Below are 12,163 nucleotides of genomic sequence, written 5' to 3' on the forward strand. Positions count from 1 at the left end.
CTTTGTAGGTAGTGTGAATTCCTGAGTCTCCATCCCCCTCCACAGAATGTAGGGATAGCTGCAGACGCTCCAGTCAGCTTTCTAATACAGTTGAAATAGCTTCAGAAAGTCATACTTCCAAAAGACCAAGAATCTAGAAGAGATCTTAGCTAGAAATAAACATTAATCATGCCCTAAGATAGAAAGGAAGGGATGATCTAACTAACGATAATGTCTTAACAGTTGCAGCGCTTTTCTTCTCAAGATCAAATGCTTGTTATTTCCTACTAAATATATGATATGAAGTTCACGCTGAGAGCTTACTTTCAATGGACTTTTTGTTTTTCTCTTAGCTAGTGGGTAAAATCCTTATTTATTCAGAATTGTCAATGCAGTTGACAACATGTACACTTATGGTGGGTCTTATTACTGCATCTAGAACAGAGTAGAAAAGCCCTGTCATTAAAAATGGAAAAGAGTGGTTTGAGAGCAATTATCTTCTTGTCTGTCACAGTAAGTGCCTTTTCAGGAAATGTGGTTTCCAATTGTTGGTTTTCTGCCATTCTGAGTTCTAAGGAAAATTATCCATGGCCCATTAAAAAACTGCTTTATAGCACTGAGATAAAATTTTACATGGATTAAAATGATTTTGAATATTTTAATAATAATTCATACAAAATAAATTTGAGTATGTATTTTTGAGCATTTTGAAGTCTTTTAGGTACAGTCAGCAAATTAATAGCAATATAGTAAATTACACAATAGACATCTGCATGGCCTTTTTCAAAAGTGCTTAAGACTTGATTTATGGCTTTTACGTAAGCATCATCATGAAAAATTGATTTATTCTGTAGCAGAACTCAGTAAGCATTTTTCTTATTTCAAAAAGCAATTTTATTTTAAAGACAGAACCACTTACTTTTGGAATATTTGTTTCTTCAGTAAAGATTTCTGAAATTTCCATTTATTAGTCTTCTCTCCCCAAACCTAATCATCCCTACCTCATTCCAGATGTCCTACTTGTGTTTGTCAAAAATGTATTTGAAAACTAATTGCCACATCATGTGGGTATCAAATTAAATAAATGATTTCTCTTTGGCTAGTTGTCTTTTGGAACATGAGGGGCAAAGGAAGCCTGGATTTGCCAAGGAGCTTGGGGTTGGGGGGTAACTGGCTTCCACTCTCCATTGCTGTGTCTATATTTCTTTGTTGAAAATAAATCAAATTATCGTTGATTTCACTAAATAAACAGCAAGATTAATGGTTAATATTCAGTGTATAATCACTCATCCAAAGTAAAAAGCTAAAGGTTAGCTGTGGTAACCTGTTTACATTGACTGAACTGAAGGAAGCCATATTTGTGTTAATGGAAAGAATCTTAGGTAGAATCCAGGGGTGAAGGGAAAAAATATATATAGATAGATATAAAATATGTTTATATTTTTAATTTATTTTATTTTATATATATTTTAACATTTCAAATCATTTGAACTCCACTAATTCAGACTGTACCATAATTTGAATTGGAATTGCCCAAAGATTACCTGCTCTATTTTCTTTTTTTTTTTTTTTTAAAGAAGATGTTGGGGGTAGGAGTTTATTAATTAATTTATTTATTTTTGCTGTGTTGGGTCTTCGTTTCTGTGCGAGGGCTTTCTCTAGTTGTGGCAAGGGGTGCCACTCGTCATCGCTGTGCGTGGGCCTCTCACTATCGCCGCCTCTCTTGTTGTGGAGCACAGGCTCAGTAGTTGTGGCTCATGGGCCTAGTTGCTCCGCAGCATGCGGGATTCTCCCGGACCAGGACTCGAACCCGTGTCCCCTGCATTATCAGGAAGCTTCTCAACCACGGTGCCACCAGGGAAGCCCTACCTGCTTTATTTTCTAGGAAAAAAAATTAAGTCCGTTAACCCCATAAACCAATTTCAGAGTTACTAAGAAATAGGAATGGGTTTTAGAAGGTTGACATGGCCATACTGTTTCTTCAATAAGCACCTCCAAGATAGGAGGTCAGTGAGTTCTATGCGTTTTATTAAAGCAGACGGAGTAGAGATTTGGGGAATTGTGATTGGAATTATTACACGAAAGATGAAAATGATTTTTCATAAAACTTTGCCCTTCAATGAATCTATATTAATATAGTTTTAATATTCTGAAGAATTTAGTGTAGGAATGGATGAACTGGAAATTTAGTATACAAATGAATGAACAAGAGCAGTCAATTAGTCAGATTTTTGAGCACCACCAGAAGCTGAGTTTGCCTCTGCCATGCTGCACCAAAAAGTTCGGAAAATTCTCGACTTTCTGTCTGGTGCAAAAGCTCCTTTTGGCTGTAAAAAGTAGTGCTCTGATTCTGTTTATCCTGAAACTGTTGCTATTCATGATCTCATTATCCCCTCCTTAAACTTCTTGGCCAGGCTCTATTTCTAAAACATGCTGCATATGCAGTTATAACAATGACTCCCAAGGGTCCCTTTTATTATATCTCTCCCCCTTTGTCACCATGGTCTAATTTGAGTCAGAGGATAGAGGACTTCAGGAAGGATTTGTCCAATAGAAATGGAACTGATAGTATGCCTGTTATGTTTGAATATATTAAGACAAATTCTGCAGCCCTAGTGGAGACTGAGTTTGTGATAAATAGAAGAATAATCAGAAAATTGAAGCAACTGATAACTTTAGAAGTGTTGTGTAAAAGAATAAACTGCCATATTCAGTAATAGGGAGCCAATATAAGTGTCCAAAATTGAGAAATAGAGAAGTGCTTTGTGAACGTGTTCTTTAAAGTGAATCACAGGAGATTCACTTAAGAGAGTTTTAAGTGACTGCCTAAGGGGAGAAAATTTTAAATAATAAAAGTATATTTTTAAACTATATATATATTTTTTGATTTTTAAAAATAAAATTTTTTAAATGTAAATGAGAAACCAGGAAGTGGAGACCATATATATAGACATCTCCTGACAAGTGTTTCTGAAAAGGAGAACATAAAGATGGGGCAGATGCTAAAGACATCTAAAGAGTTGAGGGATGACCTTTTCTTTAAGGGGAAAGATTGGAGTGTGCATTTCTTTTTTGTTTGTTTGTTTTTTGTTTTTGTTTTTACGGTACGCGGGCCTCTCACTGTTGTGGCCTCTCCCGTTGCGGAGCACAGGCTCCGGACACGCAGGCTCAGCGGCCATGGCTCACGGGCCCAGCCGCTCCGCGGCATGTGGGATCTTCCCGGACCGGGGCACAAACCCATGTCCCCTGCATCGGCAGGCGAACTCTCAACCACTGCGCCACCAGGGAAGCCCTGGAGTGTGCATTTCTTGTTGATAGGACTGAAGAGTAGGAATGGAGAGATTGATAACACGGGAGAAACAAAGAAAGATCAAAGAAGTATAACTGAGACCTACAGCCAAAATGAAGACATTTGCCTATGAAAAGATAAGGGATGTTTCCTCCATTCTAAGACAGAGGTTGGGGATGTGGCCAAGGGTTGGGAGATATTTGAGAAAAAAAGGATACTTAAAGCAGAAAAGTGAATTTAGGAAGGAAATGTTGTAGGGTTACCAGGCAATACTGAGACTGTATTTGACATTTGCAGTCATAAATTTAAAGTGAAACCGAATAGCTGTATTATATTCCTCAGCAACATAAATCAGCTAATGTGCAGGCAGAGAGAGGGTGGAAAGTTAGAACAATTAGATTTGGGATTTTGACAGGGGATTACAACAGCAGAACAGAGAAGCAAGAGAGTGACAGTTTTTACATGAGTGTGACAATGGTGGTGGGCCAGGGAATCCAGGCTGGGCAAAGGAGGAAGTGAAAACAAAAGATGGCTGAGGAATAGTGAGGGATAGTGGTAGTGTTAGTAAATTCGAGGGTCAGTAAGGATGAGAAATTGGAGTCATGGACTGTCATCATTTCCAGTAAGTGAGCTGGAAGGTTATGAGGGGCGGTAGAGAACTACAAGGTGACAGAGCTCCCAGAGATGAGCAGGTCCTGTATATGATGTTGGGAGTAGGTGACTAAGGTGGCTGGAAGAAGAGGCCATTGGAGGAGAGGTCAAGGAACTGAAAAGTCCGGATCCTGGATGCTGAAGTGTCCAAGAATGATCATTGTGAGTCGTCCAAGAATGAGATAAGCAACATGAAAGCAATGAGGGCCAAGGGTGGTGTGACTGGTTGGTACGAGTCTCAAAGGGACATGACATTGTGAGAACAAGAATGATAAGTGGTTGAAAGGAGTAGCAAGGAGAATAGGAGGGTACCTACCCCAGCTCTAAGCCCTGAGGTTCAGGGGATACTGGAGAAAAGACATCATTCACTGGACAGAGATGCAGAGGAAGGAGTCGTCCGAGGATCAGTTAACATACAGAGGTGAAGGGAGCATTCAGAGTAGTTAAGGAGGTAAGTTAGGAAGTTAAGGATGGGTGCTGGATTTTTTTTTTTTTACTTCGGTACGCGGGCCTCTCACTGTGTGGCCTCTCCCGTTGCGGAGCACAGGCTCCGGACGCGCAGGCTCAGCGGCCATGGCTCACGGGCCCAGCCGCTCCACGGCATGTGGGATCCTCCCGGACCGGGGCACGAACCCGTGTCCCCTGCATCGGCAGGCGGACTCTCAACCACTGCGCCACCAAGGAAGCCCTGTGCTGGATTATTGATTGAGAGCCCCAGCAGTCACAATGGGAAGGCTTAGCCAAGAAAAGAAGAGCAAAGTTTGGGGTCATGTGACCAGATGTATGTGAATGGGAATGAGAGTTATCAGATTTCACAGGAAGCTTGAACTTTGGACAGCGGCGAAGGTAAACAAGGATGTGGGCCACGGTGAACCAGTTTGGAGAGTTTCTTCTCAGCAAGTGGGCACTCGGTTCTAGCATGGTGACCCAAACCCTTAGCTTGGTAGCACGGTAGTGACTGTCCCTCCCACAGCCTACGTTGTTACAGCAGTTCTGGGTGGCTGAATTCGCCACCTCCCACAATCGTCATTGTCATTGCTTTGGGGAAGCTTCCTTTAAGGAATGTAACAGTGTGATACTATGTGGACATGAGAGGAAGAACCGAGAGTGGCAATGCTGACTTTGTTACCACTCCCCCTGGTAACCTGGGCAAATCATGTAACTTCTGTGAGTCTCAGATTCCCTGTTAAAGAAGAAAATGAGATAGCCCTGTAGGTCCTCCTCAGGCTAAACTTTTGTGATTATAGCATGAAATATATTAAGATATGTTTGTAGCACTTTATTTTTTTAAATTATTTATTTATTTATTTGGCTGCCCTGGGTCTTAGTTGTGGCATACTGGATCTTTAGTTGTGGCCTGTGGGATCTAGTTCCCTGACCAGGGATCGAACCTGGGCCCCCTACCTTGGGAGCGTGGAGTCTTAACCGCCGGACCACCAGGGAAGTCCCTGTAGCACTTCAAAATTAAAGATTTGGGCCCATATCATCAAACAGAAATGCTCAAGGATATTAGACTTAGAAAGAAGCACCCTTGGTGGGCTACCATTTTTGACATATGTACCCTGCTGCCATTTGTGACTGAGAGATTGACAGGCTATATAAGAATATATATTCACATATATATGTGTATGATACCTGCGTGTGTGTGTCATCACTGTAATTTTGTTTTTGTTTTTTTATATTCCTTTTCGTTTCTTCTTTCATTCATCTGAGGGTGGGTGTACCTATTTCCATGTCTGTAACACAGCCTTGGATGTGATGAAGGAAACTTCTGTCTCACCAGCACGAGATTTATGCAATTACCGGCATTTCAGAAAAACAGCTTATAATTATGAGGTTAAAAAGCATCACTGCTTGGACTTCTTAACCTCCCATCCCGACGTGTATATAGACATTTGGGTGCTCTGCACTGCTGTCACCAGAACACCATGGGAAGAAGGGGTAGAGGCCAGCTGTGGAGCCGCCTTCTGCAGCAGAGGGGAATTCCACCACGGTCCTCATTTACACATACAGCACACACACAGCCCACTATAAACATCTCAGAGTGCGAGGCAGGCTCCCTGGTCACCTTTGCATCCAGTTGGTTATAAACTTAGACAAGTTACTTTGAAGTGTGTCATACACAGAAGAAGAGAAGTAGTGGATGGGAATGGTGAAGGTGACTTCATTCCTCTAGGAGTCTAAGCCAATCACCGCTTCCCTACCCCAATTAAAGGAAAACAAACGAGCCTCATACATGGAATCTAGAGCCCTCCTAATATTAAAAGTCACATGACTGATGGAAAGAAGATGAAAAGCAGTGTGGAATACCATGTTGGAAGCAGATGAACTAGCAGCTTGTTGTATTATCATATCAAAGAGCACACTGTCCCAGTGATAATTCTTGGGCAAAGTAGATTCAGGACATTTTCAATTAAACCTTTTTTAAGTGGCATTGCAGTTCAGCTGCATCTGGTATATATTGTGGCCTGTTTGCTCTAACTTTGCAACAGTGTGAAATCCCCAACTTTGGCTGTGGCAGCATGTGGCTCTGGGTGGCATCTGTAAAGCAATGACACTTCTATATTTTTACAGTAAACAGAAAATACTTGATAAAAACAATATTCAATATTGGAATGACTCCATTTATCTAACTCATTGGGCTAGACTGTCTTCATGAAATGAGTCCTGGAACAGAAAAAAGCAACACGCAGAAATAGCTTCTGTTGTGTCCTGATTTTCTAAAACTTGTCTTCTCCTAGTGCAAGTGCTACTAAATAAAGTCCTCACAAGTTCTAGACTTTTCCATAGGTGAATTCTCACAGGAGAATTCTCAACAACTATAGCAATACTGAAATTAATGGTAGATAGTACTAGAGGGTTTTGGGGTTTCTTGTTTCCTCTCTCTCCTTCTCTTCCTTACCTTTAGAATAAAACAAAAGTGTAATATTATAGAATTCGCCATGACTGGACAACCAGTAAGTAGAACTGGAATTCAAAGTAGGTCTATCACTGCCTAGATTTCACTTACAAAGTTTTTAAGTATAATTGTTGGTTATATTTTCCGATATTTCCTATTTTCTTAAATTGCCCTCTGTTTCCTGTCAGATTATTATGTTCTTTAAATGTCCTGACAGTATTCAAAACTCTGTCAGTGCATAATATATAGACAGTGACGACTCCCACTGTCTCTTTCGTACTGGGAGAGTCATTCAATATCTAATAACGTCAGCTGGCAGACATGTAACCTTACACCAGAATGGAATTTGTGGCTTGGCATGAGTTTAATATGGTTGGTAAAAAGTGAATTAGGATAGTTTGTAGATACTTTTGAGCCTGTGTTCAAAAGTTTAATTTGATTCAGTTTAATCAAACAATTGATTACTAAATGCATATTATGCATAAAGAACTTACAGGTACAAGTGGATGCGAAGTATAGTGGTAGCCCCCCAAAAGGTACATCCATGTGCTAACCACCAGATCCTATAAAAATGATCTTATTTGGAAAAAGGATTGTGGCAAATGTGATTAAGTAAAGAATCTCAAGATAAGATCATCCTGGATTATTTGGGTGGGCCGTCAACCCAATGATATCTATCCTTATAAGAAACCCACAGAGGAGAAAGATACAGAGCAGAAGTCCGTGTGAAAGTGGAGGCAGAGACTGTAGTGATGCAGCCACAAGCCACGGAACACCTGGAGCCACCAGGAACTGGAAGGGGCAGAAGGATTCTCCCCTAGAGCTTTCCAACAGCGTGCAGCCCTGCCGACCCCCTGATTTCAGACTTCTGGTCTCTAGAACTGTGAGAGAATACATTTCTGTTGTTTTAAGGCACCAAGGTTGTGGTAATTTGTTAGGGCAGCCCTAGAAAGCTAATAAAACAAGCAGAAATCAATCCCCAATGAAGAGTTTATAATATGTAATATATGATACCTGTGCAATGTTAAAGGCATTACGGTATAGGAGAGAAGGGAACTTATTTCAAATAAAGACAGCTGGAAAGGCCTTTTGAAAGAGGTGTGCCTCGATCAGGGGACAGGAAATTTCAGGACATAAGCAGAGCTAAGACAGAGGGGGATTCAGGAAGATAAAATATCTGAGTAAATGTGGTACCATAGTTGGGTCCTGAGAAAGGAAATGATGTAGTCCAAACCTCTAATGCCATGAGAATTTGTGTTCAGAAATGCAGAAAGCCCCAATTTGGTCAAACAGAGAGGTCCTTTGTTGCTTGGCTTAGATTATAGAGAAACCTACACGTCCCACCTTCTATCGAAAATTAAATTGACTTTAAAAACATAGATTTCTGAAGAAGCATGGTAAAAATAAAAATTAAATTCAGAGAGGAAAGAAATAATTTCAGGGATGTTCTGAAAGCTCTATAATGCCTTGGATGTGCACTTATTATAGTATTTTAACTTACACTAATTTCTTTTTACACCATTGCTTCATACCCCGTGGCCTATCTGAGTAGGGAGATGCATGCTGTATTAGCTTCCTAGGCTGCTGCAGCAAATTACCACAAACTGTGTAGCTTACAACAATGGGGTGTATCGGCTCACAGCTCTAGAGGCAGAAGTCTGAAATCAAGGTGTCAGCGGGGCCACGCTCCCTCTGAAGGCTCTAGGAGAGAATCCGTCCATGTCTCTTCCAGCCGCAGGAGATCCCTGGCACTCCCTTGGAGTTCCTTGACTATTTGACACATCACTCCAATCTTTGCCTCGCTCTGCACATGGCCTTCTTTGTGCCTCTGAGTTCTCTCCTCTTCTTATAAAGGCCCAGCCTAATCCAGTGTTACATAATCTTAACTAATTACACTTACAAAAACCCCTATTTCCAAATACGGTCACATCCTGAGGTTCTAAGTAGACGTAAATTTTGGGGGGAACATACTTCAACCCAGTACACATCCTATTTACGTTTTAAGCCATAGGGCCTAGTCCGGTGTTGAATGTAAAATTGGTAACCATTAATATTTTGCTGACAAAGGAAGTAGACCTGTAATGTCCATTAATTATGGGAAATTGCGAGAAAATAAAACATAGACTATAAAACAAGAGAAGAGAAGGGGAATTGGAAGGGAGAAGAGAAGCTTTCCAAGTGTTGCCTGGAAGTGTAAATCCAAAATCTGTACAGGGTCTGCGAGGTCTCTTAAGATCTGACCCTGGCCTTCCTCCTCCCCGCTGGACCACCCTTCTTCCAGATTCTTCAGGTCCTGTACCCTTCACCCGAAACATCCCTCTCTCCACTCTCCACTTAACTAACTCCTTATCCTTAGCTCTTCAGCTTAAATGGCACTTCTTCAAAAAGGTGGCGTCTCCCCAGATGCTCTGTACGACTTGGTATCTTTCCTTTATTGGCAGCTATCAGAGTTTGGAAAATATTTTTAATAATACAATCATTTGTTTAATGTCTCCGTCTCCATCAGACCAGGAGCTACATGGAGACAAGAGCTTACCTAACACGCTCAAGGAAGTATCCCCAGCATCTCGGGTGTGTTTCAGGTCCTTCTATATGACAGCTCTCCAGATACTGTCAGACTATCACCATGACTACCCTAAGGCTTCTTCCACCTGAGTGGACCACCTGTGTCCTTAGGTGAACATACCCTGTCCTTGAAGGCAACCTGATGCTCACCTCTGCCCTGTACCTGCTGAGCACAAAGGTGAAACACAGCAGAGTGATGCTCAAGGCCGTTAGCCACCACTGCCCCGGCAGGTGTGCAGTGGTGACTGATTCCGTCACCCATGAGCTTTGGGATCACAGCCTACCTGGTGCCCTGCTGTGTGTTCTATACAAAAGGGTTGGCTGTGTGGGTCTCTCCCACCCTCTCTGGACCCCAGCATCACCCAGCTCTGTGGCTCCTGCCTCTCTTCGCTTCAGCTTGAAGCCAGCTCCCTGGCTCTGGTTCCGTGGCTCGTGGCCAGCTCTGGGGAAGATGGGATAGCAGGCAGGGTAGACCAGGGCTGCTACAGGAAGACCGTCAGACCAGGCTGTGAATCGTTTCACTGTGCTGATGACTTGCCTCTGAACCTGCCAAAGGGTAGCACTCAAAATAAAATAATGCTTCTGTTGTGCACGCGGCAGGCCTGGGAGTATTCGTGAGGGGCCTTGAACTTGCTCTGATGCTGCATAAGACACCATTTTCAGCCCTCTAACACCGCTTGTTCCTATTTAGATTACCATTAACTAAAATCTCCAGATCATCTCCACACTGAGGCTAAATTACAATCCTCCTTGAACTCGTGAAACTATTTTTTTAATATCAGACTTGATTTTAAAAATTATTCCTACCACATTTCATGTGTGGAAGTCGATTCATCCTTGCATTTAGTGGAGATCACTGTACAGGATTTTTTTTTTTTTTAATTAAAATCTGGCTGGTCCATAACAGGAGGAAGCTAGCATCTTTTAAGCAGAAAAGCCCTTCCTCTGAGCAGATTCTGGAATCCGACTACCTAGAGCTCAATGCCACTTTCTCTACACTGGCTGTCTGACACTGAAACTTCTTCAACCTCTTCGACCTGTCTGTGCCTCAGTTTCTCAACTGTAAAATTAGAGACTACTAATATCTACCTCAAAGGGGTACCATGAGCTTTAAATGAGGTAACTCATGTAAAGAGCTGAAGAGTCGTGGCTGGCACATTCTTAGTGTTAAGTACATGTTAGCTATTATTCCTGCGTCTATTTATTATTCAAATCACCCACACCGGCATTTTCCTTAGCAAATCATTTTATCAGATGACTGCTAGCCTGGTCTCTGCCCAAATCATTAAGTGCTGAAGAAAACTTCCTGTTGCGAAGATTCCTCTTCCCTCTTCCTTATCATGATCAAATTATGACATGCTTTGAAAGTCTCACAAATACGCTACATCCTTTTGATAACAACGTAGTGTTTGAGAAACTCCAGTACATCTGATGTTTTAGAGCAGGCTTTCCTAAATGTAATCACTGGTCCCAGAAGAAATAAGAGGCATCAGACTCAGCTCTAAGAGAGGAAAATCAGGAAATAGAGGTACAGCCCCCATTTTCCAAACTGTGATCTATGGACACATGATGTTAATGAGTTTTCTCTGAGAATGGTTGTGTGAGGACATCTGTTGGGAAGATTAGATTAAGTAAAATGAAACAGGGTTATGTTAAGGCTCTGGACTCCTTGAAGTCCTTTTAGCCATGTGGAGTCCATGAGGTCCCAGTGTCCCTCTGGACGGGGTGGTCTGTCCAGTAGACAGAGCGCGGCTGTGTTTGGATTCCTTGCTAGTCCGTAACTAGCCATGTATGTGAGGGTCGGTTATTGCACTTATCTGAGTCTCATTACCCTCAACTCTAAAATGGGGATAATACCTGCCTTGCAAGTTTATCAGACCGATGACAGATGACTTATGTTAAAATGCTGACCGCAGTGTCGAGCTGTTAGTAGGCTCTCAATAAACAGTCGCTAAACTTAATACTATAACTTGGAATCAGGATTTAAAATAAACCTATGATTGGGTCTAACAAGTTTAGTTCTGTGGTTCTTTGTTTCAAATATTCTGTGGTCTTTATACATTTTCTTCTCTCCATGAATTTCTCTCCAAAACTTGGCTTGGGTAAGTCCAATAAAAACTATTTTATTCTCAAATTAGGACACCTACAAGGGATGTATGCCTAGTCTTGTATCTAAATAGTAGACAGTACACGTTCCACTAAAGCTTATTTCATGCTTCAGGTGCCAGCCAGGATCCAGAAATGATATGTGTACGTAGAACACTCAAACAAGGCAACTGGAGAGGTTTTCCTAGAGAGGACTTTGCAAAGTTGAGGGCAGGGTTAAAAGGGACCTGCAAAAGATGGGTAGTACCCTGGGCTAGCTCTTGGGCCTTGGAGGGCAAAGGCAGGCAAACGCCTGGGGGTTTTGCCAGGACTGGGAGAGAACTGTAGGTATGTCTCAAGGAGAAGCCTTTGGTAGAGAAGAAAAGGCTGAGTGGGGAGGACGTTGGATAATGAATGCTATGACCTCTCCCTTCCTTTGCCCTCTCTGTTTTTGCTGGGCTTCCCACTGGTCAATTCCAACTAGGAGCCAGAGAGCAGAGGATCCTTGTTGTGTAGATGTAACCCTCAGAAGCCTGGCTCCTGGTCACTGAGGAGGGTACGGAAGGTTCCAGAGTGAATCTGGTGGAGCAAATGCAGAATATTGACTCCAAAGAGCGTCCCATGAAAAAACTCCAGTTAGTACCTACTTTGCAAGAACAATAGGTAATTTTGGTTAATGCCTAAAGAGAGAATCA

At 41.9% G+C, this 12,163-nt stretch overlaps 1 protein-coding gene across 1 annotated transcript in view; it reads left to right on the forward strand.

The window, feature by feature from the left end:
* Positions 1-12,163, forward strand: part of FBXL7 (F-box and leucine rich repeat protein 7) — a 302,515-nt gene that overhangs the window by 167,842 nt on the left and 122,510 nt on the right. The window lies entirely within an intron of this gene.

This window comes from Delphinapterus leucas, chromosome 3 (genome assembly GCF_059928025.1).
Source record: "Delphinapterus leucas isolate spDelLeu-1000000601 "Yukka" chromosome 3, BTC_Dleu_Yukka2, whole genome shotgun sequence".
NCBI lineage: Eukaryota > Metazoa > Chordata > Mammalia > Artiodactyla > Monodontidae > Delphinapterus > Delphinapterus leucas.